The sequence below is a fragment of the Zalophus californianus genome, chromosome 1, assembly GCF_009762305.2.
Source record: "Zalophus californianus isolate mZalCal1 chromosome 1, mZalCal1.pri.v2, whole genome shotgun sequence".
Taxonomy (NCBI): Eukaryota; Metazoa; Chordata; class Mammalia; order Carnivora; family Otariidae; genus Zalophus; species Zalophus californianus.
The window spans coordinates 70,356,458-70,368,783 of NC_045595.1; positions in this window are offsets into that span (position 1 = coordinate 70,356,458).

The following is a 12,326-nucleotide window of genomic DNA, read 5'->3' on the forward strand; positions in this document are numbered from 1 at the left end:
ACAAGGGTGTGTCCTTGCAGTTGTCTCAGCACCCACCAGGGACACGCCCCCCTGACCAGCCCACCTGGTGCCAAATGGAGGCCATTTGCTCTCCTTTGAGTTAATGCCTGGGGTCACAGCTGTTCCAGGATGACCTTATTGGGGAAAGCTCTTAGTTTTAAAAAAATAAATTTAAATGGTTTGAGTAGGTATTAAATACACATAATTCATAACTGAAAAGGTAGAAAAGAGTATATAATGAAACTCAGTCTTCCCCTCACCCCATGCTTCCATCCAATTTCTCTTCTTTAGGGTCAAAGAGTGCTTCTAGGTTATAGTAAATTCTTCCAAAGAGAGTCTATGCACATACAAGTACATCAAATAAGTCTCTCTCTCTTTCTCTCTTTCTCACACTCACACACACAAGCACATGCATATATATACACACACATGCACATAATGTCCCAATAGAAGCACATATTACATAATGTTCTCTACTTCACCTTTTTCACTTAAAATATATGTTGGGGTCACTCTGTATTGTTGGCATAATTCTACCTCAATATCTATAGAATACCCCTTTTATATGGATGTGCCATAATTCATCTAGCTAGTGTCCTGTTAAAATTTAAATAGTTTCCAGTATTTTCCAAGGATAACAGAAGCTCCTTGAATATACATCATTCTGCACATGCACAAATATGCCGATGGCATGAATTTATAGAATTACAGAATTAAAGGGTATGCACATTTAACATTTTGATAAATATTGCTAAGTTCCCCTCTATGGCAATTGTTCTCAACTGTCAAGGACAGCATATTTATCTTTTCTTGCTTATTAATTCTTCAGCTCCAGCTCCGGGGGCCAGCTCCTCAGCCACGCCCACTGTCTGAGAGCATTAGCTCTGAGTTGGTGGAGAGCTGACCTCATAGAATGACTAGGACTTAAATTTTGAGTGACGGTTCTGTCTGAATTCCAGCGCATGTAGGAGGCAACTTTAGGCAGTGGTTCTCAGTGTGGCTGGTACTGCCCTCTAGATGAGGTTTTGGAAACGTATGGGGACTTTTTTTGGGTGAGCACAATAATAGGGGTGCCTACTGGTGTTGAGGGGAAGGGCACCAGGATGCTGGGTGTCTGGCAACCCCCTGAAAGAGACAAGCACATGATGTTGAATGACCCACTGGACATTCAAGTAGGTGAATAAAGCCTGTCTATAATGATGCAAGCCTAGGGGGTGCCTGAGTGGCTCTTTGGTTAAGTGTCTGCCTTCGGCTCAGGTCACGATCTCGGGGTTCTGGGATCAAGCCCTGCTTGGAGCCACTCATTGGTGCAGAGAGAACATAAGTAAACATTTCTTTCTCCTTACCATGCTACTGAGCAATGGGCTTGACTACACCATCCAACCTGTAATCACTTCTTGTGGAAAGCTTGAGATCCGAGGTCCCAGATTCTACTGTGGAGGTGGGCAGAGATTTGGGGTTTTAAGAAAAGCAGGTTGGGCTGCTTTGCATAGGGATAACTGAGCAATGTCCAAAGGGCATGTTGGTGGGAAAGGTAGCCCAAAGAGAAAGGGGAAATGATTTCACGCTAAAAAGCAGTGATATTTGAACTGTGGGGATTTGTCCCATAAATGTAAAAGTTCTATTTAGATTTTCATTCCTTAAGAAATAGCACAAACCTGTAGCGTGTGCAACAAAATGTTAAAAACTGGCAGCCCAGAAATGAGAGATCTGTGCATATATTTTCCTAGCACCCAGGATGATGAGTGAAGGGAAGAGTTTATTTACCAGCTTCTGTGACTTCCCTGGAGATGGCTGGCAACAGACGGGCCTCCAGCTGAGCAGGGAGCTTCGGGGTGCTGGGCCCAGAGGCTGCCGAGGACTTGCAAAGGAGTGAGAATATGATCTTATCTGCCAGATTGTGTTTCTTATGTAAGTTTCTGGAGCTGGGAGTGGAAAGGAAAAAGAGATTCAGTCTTTGAGCAAGCATGTTGGTTGATGGAGTGCCTGGATGGTTCAGTCAGTCGGTTGGGTGGCCAGCTCTTGATTTTGGCTTAGGTCATGATCTTGGGATCCTGGGATTGAGCCCCACATCGGGCCCCACACTCAGTATGTAGTCAGCTTCATATTCTCTCTACTCTGCCCCTCCTGCTCATGCCCTCTCTCTTTAAAATAAATAAATAAATCTTTAAAAAAAAAGTTGGTTTATATTTTGGGTCCCTGTCTTAATTTGGGTCCCCTTCCTGCCAAAAAAGACCCTGAGACAAAGACCTGGATGCAGGTGGTGTGTTTGGGAGGGCATTTCAGATTGCTGAGCTGAGAAGTTTGTAAAATGAGTCTGGGAAGAGGGAAACATCAAATGTGGGTTGATGAACAGGTTACTGATGAGGGAGACTGAGCCTCAGTCTGGCTGGGGCCCCTCTGAGTAGCTGTATAGGAAACACCTCACAAGTGCCCCACCGGAGCATTAATCCAGGATTCCTGTGTCCTCTTGTTTGAGGGTTCTGTGATGGGTTGGGGGCAGGAGGACCTACCATAGACAGAGAATAAAGATGCAGGTCGTCAATGTGGACAGCCACCAGCCTATTCGGGAACTGTCCCCAGCAGCTGCCGGTGTGTTCAGGTGGGCGGAGGAGAAATGCGTGAAGCATCAACAGTGTCTCCTGCAGCCCCTAAGTGCAAACCTGAGGACAGACCCTGTTACATTCATGAACTATAAAAACACACAAGTCTTCCTAGTTTGTTCTTATTCTTTGGGGAATGTGTGCACCAATGGGTACAAATATTTTGCCTGGGTCTCCCTGCCATAGTTTGTGTAACCCAGAATGAGCCACTTTGGTTTCCTGATCCTGTGTTTGCACAACCGTCAAACAAGTCACACAGGAATCACTTCCTAGAACGCTGTGAGCTCTTAATGGGATAAACCTTAGTGGAGTGAGGTGAGGCTTCGGGGACAAGAAAACTTGCATTTTCAGCCTTTTCCCACATTCAGCTCTTCTTGGAACAAAAAGATTGGTCTCAGGACGAGATATGGAGGAGGAGACACTCAAGGGGGGATGGGGTAGAGGTGAGAGGCGTTTGGGATTCTGTCACACAGATCCGCGCCAAGCCTCCTGAGTTTTATCACTCACACTCCCTTTTCAGAGAATAGTGGCTCCATTGAAGTCAAAGTGCGGGGAGAACCACACTAAAAGCTCAAGTCCACTAAAACTGTCAAGTTTTGGGAGGTTTTTTTCTGGGCTCCCCATGGAGGACCCTTGTATAACAAGATGCTAATTTTAGAGAGAAATCACGGATGCAGAGAGCAGGAGTGATAGTGCAGCTATTTCTTGGCAACCCTAATTGCCGCAGGAGTTGCCAGGCTGCTAAAGGCATTCGCTTGTGCTGTACACACAGCTGGGAAAATCAGAAGCGAGAAACTGGGTTTGTCACCAGCCCTGGAGCTCACAAAGCAATCTGCTCTCCTTGGGAAGATACAGATGGGTCTAAAGGATTCATCTAGAGAAATGCTGCTGGTTTTAGGATATGGCTGTGTTTCTTTTTCTTCCATCCATAGCTGTTCGCTTTCTTGCTTTCTTGCTTTATTATTTTATTTTTTTAAAGGGACCATGTAATAAGCACTGTAATTGGAAAGAACTTACCTCACATATTGATATAGATGCTTCATCAGATGCCATGGGTGCCTTGTGGGTGGGGCTGACTTCCAGCTCCCAGCCCTGTGACTCTTTGCTTGAGCTTTCTCTCTGGTGGTGGGAGGAGCCTGCTCTGCCCTGCGGAGGTGGGCTTCAAGTGCTGGGGATTAATGGCCCCCCGGGAGCAGCCCTCAACCAGTGATTCATGGGAAGTGGTGAACATGTCCCCAGCTCTCTCTCCTAAGCCATGTTCTGTGCTGGCTGCCATCAGTCCCCAACAGGGTTCAGCCCTGATGGCCTTTGGTGGTACCATGCTCAGCAATGCTCCTTTCACTGTCTGCCTTCCTTGCTCTGTCTCACTTCCTTATTTCCATCCATGTGTTGTCTTGGATCCCCTTCCAAATAAACCACTTGCTCCCAAAGCCTTTGCTCAGGTCTACTTCTAGGAAAACCCAAATTACGATAGTTGAATTTGCAGCTTCCATCAATCTGAGTCATATTGGAGTTAAAAAATATTCTTCATGCTTACCCCTGTCACGAGTAACAAACTCCCTGAGGATTGTGTGGCTAGGAGTCCTGCACTGTCCTGGGATGTTGTGGTAACTAAGGGAGTGCACTGGCCTGGAAGAGTTTACTTCTCCCAGGGGCTGACATGTGGATGTGGACACTAGGGTTTATCTTAATGGGTTGCAGAAGCTTCCTTTTGCACAGCTTGGCAAAACATTTGCTGAATGCACAGTGGCCTCACCCTGACATCAGGACTCTCATCCATTTTTAGGACCATCAAACCACATGAGAAACCCTAAGTGTATATTTCCTTAAGTCTGAATCACTTATTTTGGACGAGTCATTCTCAGTGTAGAGGCCACTGATTGATCCCGTCCTTCAGAATCATGAGGGGTGCTTATTAAAAAGGCAGGTTTTTATTATTTTTTTTTAATTTTTAATTTAATTTAATTTATTTTTATTTTTATTATTTTTTTAAATTTTATTTTATTATGTTATGTTAGTCACCATACATTACATCATTAGTTTTTGATGTAGTGTTCCATGATTCATTGTTTGTGTATAACACCCAGTGCTCCATGCAGAACGTGCCCTCTTTAATACCCATCACCAGGGTATTAAATCACCCATCCTCCCACCCCCCTCCCCATCTAGAACCCTCTGTTTCTCAGAGTCCATAGTCTCTCATGGTTCGTCTCCTGTTCTGATTTCCACCCCCTTCATTCTTCCCCTCCTGTTATCTTCTTTTTTTTTTTAACATATAATGTATTATTTGTTTCAGAGGTACAGGTCTGTGATTCATCAGTCTTACACAATTCACAGTGCTCACCATAGCACATACCCTCCCCAATGTCCATCACCCAGCCACCCCATCCCTCCCACCCCCCCACCACTCCAGCAACCCTCAGTTTGTTTCCTGAGATTAAGAATTCCTCATATCAGTGAGGTCATATGATACTTGTCTTTCTCTGATTGACTTATTTTGCTTAGCATAATACCCTCTAGTTCCATCCACATTGTTGCAAATGGCAAGATTTCGTTTTTTGGTTTTTTTTGATGGCTGCATAATATTCCATTGTATAGATATACTACATCTTCTTTATCCATTCATCTGTCGATGGATAGCTTGGCTCTTTCCATAGTTTGGCTATTGTGGACATTGCTGCTATAAACATCAGGGCGCATGTACCCCTTCGGATCCCTACATCTGTATCTTTGGGGTAAATACCCAGTAGTGCAATTGCTGGGTCGGAGGGTAGCTCTATTTTCAACTTTCTGAGGAACCTCCAAACTGTTTTCCAGAGTGGCTGCACCAGCTTGCATTCCCACCAACAGTGTAGGAGGGTTCCCCTTTCTCCGCATCCTCGCCAACATCTGTTGTTTCCTGACTTGTTAATTTTAGCCATTCTGACTGGTGTGAGGTAGTATCTCATTGAGGTTTTGGTTTGGATTTCCCTGATGCCGAGCGATATTGAGCACTTTTTCATCTGTCTGTTGGCCAATTGGATGTCTTCTTTGGAAAAAGACGTCTGTTCACGTCTTCTGCCTATTTCTTGATTGGATTATTTGTTCTTTGGGTGTTGAGTTTGATAAGTTCAACAAGGCAGAATTTGAGTCTCATCTTAGACCTACTGTATCAGAATCTCTGAAGGTGGGACCAAAGTGTGCTTTTTGACAAGCTCCTGAAATGTCTTGGCTGGACTCCCCGGAGTGATGCATCTGGTAGGAGAGTGGGAGAAGCAGGGCAGGAATGGAGGAAGCCAAGGCATGATGTATCCCAGACAGAGCCCCATAGAACCACACATAGAACTACACATAGCCTCCACTCAATCTGGCAGGGAAGCACTGGCATTTAAATTACATCTTGGTGATGTCCCTACTTGAGGCAAAAGGCTGAGCTGTTGTTCTCCTGCAACTGTCAGTCACTGGCTCAGGGCAGGCAAGCTCACTGGCACTTCCGGTTCTCTGGAGGTGCCAGCAAAGAGATTCCAGTAGCCTGAACATAGCCCTCTAGATAGAGTCATGAGTGGAAGCCATTAGAAGCTGGGGCAGGGGAGCACAGCAGCCACAAAAGGGATCCAAGGGCACCTAGGTAGAACAGAGACAGTGTCCACTACAGCAGGTGATTCTTTCTTTTTAATGTTTATTTTAATTCAATTAATTAACATATAATATGTTACTGGTTTCAGGGGTAGAGGTCTGTGATTCATCAGTCTTATATAACACCCAGTGCTCATTCCATCACATGCCCTCCTTAATGTCCATCACCCAGTTACCCCATCCCTCCACCCCAGCAACCCTCAGTTTGTTTCCTATGATTAAGAGTCTCTTAAGGTTTGTCTCCCTCTCCAGTTTTGTCTTGCTTTATTTTTTCCTCTCTTCCCCTATGACACTCTGTTTTGTTTCTTAAATTCTATGTATCAGTGAGACCATATGATAAATTCCCTTTCTCTAATTGACTTATTCCACTTAACATAATGCCTTCTAGTTCCATCCATGTCATTGCAAATGGCAAGATTTCATTTTTTGATGGCTGCATAATATTCCATTATATATATATATATTCCATTATATATATATATATATATACCACATCTTCTTTACCCTTTCATCCATCAGTGGACATCTGGGCTCTTTCCATAGTTTGGCTATTGTGGACATTACTGCTATAAACATTGGGGTGCAGGTGCCCCTTCGGATCACTACATTTGTATCTTTGGGGTAAATACCCAGTAGTGCAATTGCTGCGTCATAGGGTAGCTTTATTTTCAACTTTTTGAGGAACCTCCATACTGTTTTCCAGAGTGGCTGCACCAGCTTGCATTCCCACCAACAGTGTAGGAGGGTTCCCCTTTCTCACCAACATCTGTCATTTCCTGACTTGTTAATTTTCGCCATTCTGAATGGTGTGAGGTGGTATCTCACTGAGGTTTTGATTTGTTTTTCCCTGATGCTGAGTGATATTGAGCACTTTTTCATGTGTCTGTTGGCCATTTGGATGTTTTCTTTGGAAAAATGTCTGTTCACGTCTTCTGCCCATTTCTTGATTGGATTGTTTGTTCTTTGGGAGTTGAGTTTGATAAGTTCTTTTTTTTTTTAAAGATTTTATTTATTTATTTGAGAGAGAGAGAATGAGAGATAGAGGGCACAAGAGCGAAGAGGGTCCGAGAGAGAAGCAGGCTCCCCATTGAGCAGGGAGCCCGATGTGGGACTCGATCCCGGGACTCCAGGATCATGACCTGAGCCGAAGGCAGTCGCTTAACCAACTGAGCTACCCAGGCGCCCGAGTTTGGTAAGTTCTTTACAGATTTTGGATACTAGGCCTTTATCTGATAAGACATTTGCAAATATCTTTTCCCATTCTGTCAGTTGTCTTTTGGTTTTGTCGACTGTTTCCTTTGCTGTGCAAGAGCTTTTTATCTTGATGAAGTCCCAATAGTTCATTTTTGCCTCTGTTTCCCTTGTGACTCTTATACAAGACTAGAATGAATTCCATGGAGTGGAGACAGTAGAGTGGAATGGGGAAGAAGGAAGTTGCAGGGATGTGGCTCCATTGGACAGTTCCAGGTGTCCTTTTGAGATCTCCCCACCACTGAGCTGTGCAAACATGCCTTTTCATTCTTCCTGGTTGTCTGCTGGATAAGTTGTAGGGCACGCACATGCGCACATATATGCCATTAGATAAGCACAATTGAGTGAGTCCTTCAAAGCCTCTCTCTGCTGGAAGCAAAGGAGGAGCCCCCATGCTTACTACCCATTCCATCCCTGCCCACAGATACTCCAAAGGACATCCCAATCCCAGGAGATGCTCAATGTAATTATCTGAATGATAAGAGAGAGTCACTTTATGGGTTATTATTTTTAAGCAGCTGCCTTGGTGTCAAGTACTAGGATGGTCCTGGGAAAGCCAGGATTATTATTATTTCTTTTGGATGGGGAAGGAATTATGTCTATATAAAATAAGTGAATTTTTGAATCTTTATAAAAGGGAAATAAGAGCGGATGGAAATTTAGGAAAGGACGGGATGCCAGGCGCTGCTAGGACTTCTGAGTTTGTCCCCTGGCAGCCACTTCTTAGGGACGCTCCTGTGAAGGACTTGTCATTGAGATCAACAAAGCCTCTATGCAGCCAGGACCTGATCACTCCAGGGAATGAAAACACGTTCTTCCTCTCAGGGAGAAGTGACAAATGCTGGACCTTTATCTGGGGGCAGTGACCAAGACATCTGATGATTTGTTGTCCAACTTGGAAGGCTTCAGCAATGGAGATTCTGGCTGCTGGTTTATTTGCATGTCTGTCCAGGCTTAGAGGCTCTGGGTTTTCTGGACCAAATCAAAGGTAAGTTTTTTCCCTCTCAATTCCTATAGTTTAGATCCTATAGTTTAGGTCCTCATGGGTTCTTCTTATCATAGCCTCTGGATCCAACCCTCCCTCCTTTCCTTCCTTCCTTCCTTCCTTCCTTCCTTCCTTCCTTCCTTCCTTCCTTCCTTCCTTCCTTCCACTCTTCCTTCCTTCCTTCCAATATCTATTGTGCAACAAATCACTGCAAAACTGGACAGTTCGGAAGCTCTTTCTGATAGTGACCTACACATTTTCCTGACTTCACAGTTTCCTCACCTCACTGGCATCTGTCTTCTCTCTGGATCTGAGATCCAGGGCCAAGCCAGAGTAAGGGCATTTACGGAAGACTGTTTCTCTAACTAGGTGCCTTCCATTTTAACCCTGGGGCCAGTCCCTGTCGCTGCTCACCATTGACTGAATTTTCCAATTGTGCCTTTTATACTCAGGGCCCATGTGGCCCAAGCACACCCAGGGCATAATCTCATATCCCCCTTTAAGGCTAATATTAGCTTAAGGGATTCAGTGGAAATGGGAAGCTGGTAACCCACAGACTTTGTAGGATGTTGGTGAGTTCAATTGTGGACCAAGCCTGCTGTGTTTGGAAAATGAGGTGCTTGCCACCTGAGCTTCTCCCCCTCCTCCAGGATAGGACACTTCTTGCCAATTGTGGGCTCGCTCTGCACTCTGAGGTATGAGCTTAGCATTTATTCTTCACCTTGTCAGACAGTCCCTTGGGTGGAGCACTATTTTACTTGAGATGGTAGGTTATACTTGAAAGAGGTTTGAATGGAGAAGCTGGGGAGAAAGGGGACGACATTCTTTGAATCATAAGAGCACAGGCTTTAGTGTCAGACAATCTCAAATATTAAATCCCTGCTGTGCTCCTATTGTCTGTGTGGCCTTGCCTATGTTACTCTGTCTCTCTGATGATCAATTTTTTATCTGTAAAATGAATAGCATAATGACACCTACTTCTCTTGGTACCTGTGAGGACTAGATCAGGCACACAAAGTCCTAACATATAGCACATAACCAGCACATAACTTATGCCAACTACTGCTACCATCACTGAAGTTTAAAACATGCTTTTTGCTTGTTGGGATTTCCCAAGTCTTTTAAACAGATTTTCTGGAGAATTGTAAAAAAAAAAAAAAAGATGTCACACTTTCAGTGTTGGCTCTGGGATATAAACTCGCACCTTGCTTAAATAGTTCCCAACTTTAGAAAAATTAAACGGTTAAATACACTAAAAGCCAGTTTTAAAGAGCCTGTATCACTCATGTCTGTTTCCAGGGTTGAGGGTTGTGGAGAAGGTGTAGCATTGTGCTCATCTGCGGTATCCTCACAGGACCCAGCCTCGAGCCTGGGAACTGCCTTGGTCAAGGCTGCAAGTCCAAGAGCATTGTTTTTCCCCCTCATCCTTGGGACAGGACTTCTGCAGTAATTGCTGGGCCTGAGAAGGTAACCTTCAACTAACTTCAGTCCCTGAAGCAAAGGGTGTGCATTTAGGATGATTTACACTCTCCCAGCTGAGTGTGTGTGGTGAGATCAAGGGATGGCCTTCAGAATGCCCACACTGTAATTACTTTCATTTTATGAAACATGCGCTTAAATTATAGTTCAATTTGCAAAACTAGGCCAACTAACAGGTCAACACTGATGCAATTTTGAAGTGTGCTTGAAGTTGTCAAAATGGGAACAGCACTTAGAAGACCTTTTATGAGCAAATTACTTCCTTTTGGGCATGGTTTTATGTCATATAAGTGTGCGTGTGTGTGCATAATTTATGTGTACCATATTTTATCAATTATATGAGGTGGATATTTTTTTCACACTTTAACATTTCTGAAATCAGGACATGTATTACAATCTGTGGCATTTTATATTTACTGGAGAATAGGTGACCTGTGATTGTCATTGCATACAGATGTACAAACTTGGCCTTGGTTGTTCATATTGGTGCCATGTCAACTGAGTAAGGTACATTGTTGGGTTATGTATGTTGGTTTTTTTTTTTTAGAAGATTTTATTCTTAGGTAATCTCTAAACCCAACATGGGGCTTGAACTCACAACCCCAAGATCAAGAGTCTTAAGCTTCACTGACTGAGCAAGCCAGACACCCATACGCATGTTGGCTTTAAACACTATTTTGAATGTCTTTGGAAAGATTACTCTACAACTGACATTGAAATGAAAAGTTGTTGTGTGCGTAGAAGGGCACAGAAACAGGAGTAAAACCTAGAGATGTTTTCAGTGAAGCAAACAGGCATTGTTGGAAAAATTATTGCAGTTCTATATTTTCTCAGCAAATAACAATCAAGTCCTTCATATAGGTCATAAAAAGGAAGATACCCACAAGCAAAGCTGTGCTGCATTTTGTATTAAGATACTTAACAAAATGATTTCCCAGCACCCTCTAAGCCATGCAATTGAAGGCAGGAGAGATTGCCAAATTCCTTAGAATAGATGAAAGAAATTTCAAAGCAACAAGGGGTGGGTGTGGCTGATATATGCATCTATAGAATGACTATCAAGGAATTATGTTTCACCAACAGTGTTCTTTGCTTCATTGTTCCTAAAATAATGGCGCATTTTACAACCAATAGAGTCTTAGAGTCTATGAAATACGATATATTGGAAATGACACATAACTAGGTCAGTAGCTGCAGATGCTGGCCTTGCCTGGAAAATATGTTTGGCGTATTATAAAGCTTGACAAATAACAGGCACCTACTGCCCCCAAAATACATACTTCTTCTGTTCATTGTCTCCCTCTTGTAAGCAATTCTAAAACTAGATAAAATAAATAAAGCAACTATTTTCAGTAGAAGACAGCAGACCATGCAGGACTCTGATTATTGAGAGAAGAAACTTGTATTTTCCCTGGCCTTAGGCCTGGGGGCACTTTCCAGACTCCAGCAGAAAAGTTGAGTCCAAGTGGAACACAAGGGTCTTGCAAGGTGGAGGAGTCAGAGAATGAACTTTGGAGTGGCTGGGTGGCTGGAATCAGTAGAGCAGGGCGTCAAAGAGGAGAGATTGCACAAGGATAAGCAGTCTGAGCTATGTATGTGCAAGGCAAGACTCTGCTGGAATGCAGAGAGCTAAATAGATACAAGAAGTGGTAAAGAGCTGGGAAACATTGAGATTTCTATGTAGCCAGAGTTCAGAGATCTTACTGAGCATCTTGAGCATTCAGCGGAGACCTCAGCCCTTACTTTTAGGAGTAAAGAACACATCCTAGATCGAGGGCCACATCTCTAGGAAGTGGACACAACTGGGTGGCTTTACCAAAGCTTTAATCAAAGCCTGACAAGATCAAGAAGATCCACCAGTAATTTAGCCACTTGTCAGAGCAAAATCTAACACTATTTAAAGGAAAACAGCATAGCCCAGACTTCCTACAATGTATCATCTACAATGTTCAACATGTAATAAAAAATTATCACATAGGGAAAGCAAGAAAATAAGACCCATAATCAATAGAAAAGGCACCAAATAGAAGTACACCTCAAAACAACCCAGATGTTGGAATTAGCAGAAGAAGACTTAAAACGGTGTTGCAAATAAGTTCAAGATTTAAAAGAAAAGATTGATGGGAATTAGTGAATGGAAGTGTAAGAAGACAAAAACTTTAAGAGTTGTTAAAATATGTGTAAAGACTAAAAGGAAAAACTGACAGAATGAGTGAATAGATTGGTAAGATGGAAATGGAAACAAATAGAAACTTTAAGAAATGGCTCTGGGTTACTCAGATGCAGGGAAGTACTGTGTAGTGCTGCAGAGCAAAAGTTCTGGACTCAGAATGCTTGGGTTCAAATCTTGGTTCTTCCCCTTAGCTGTGAGACTTTTTTTTTTATAAAGATTT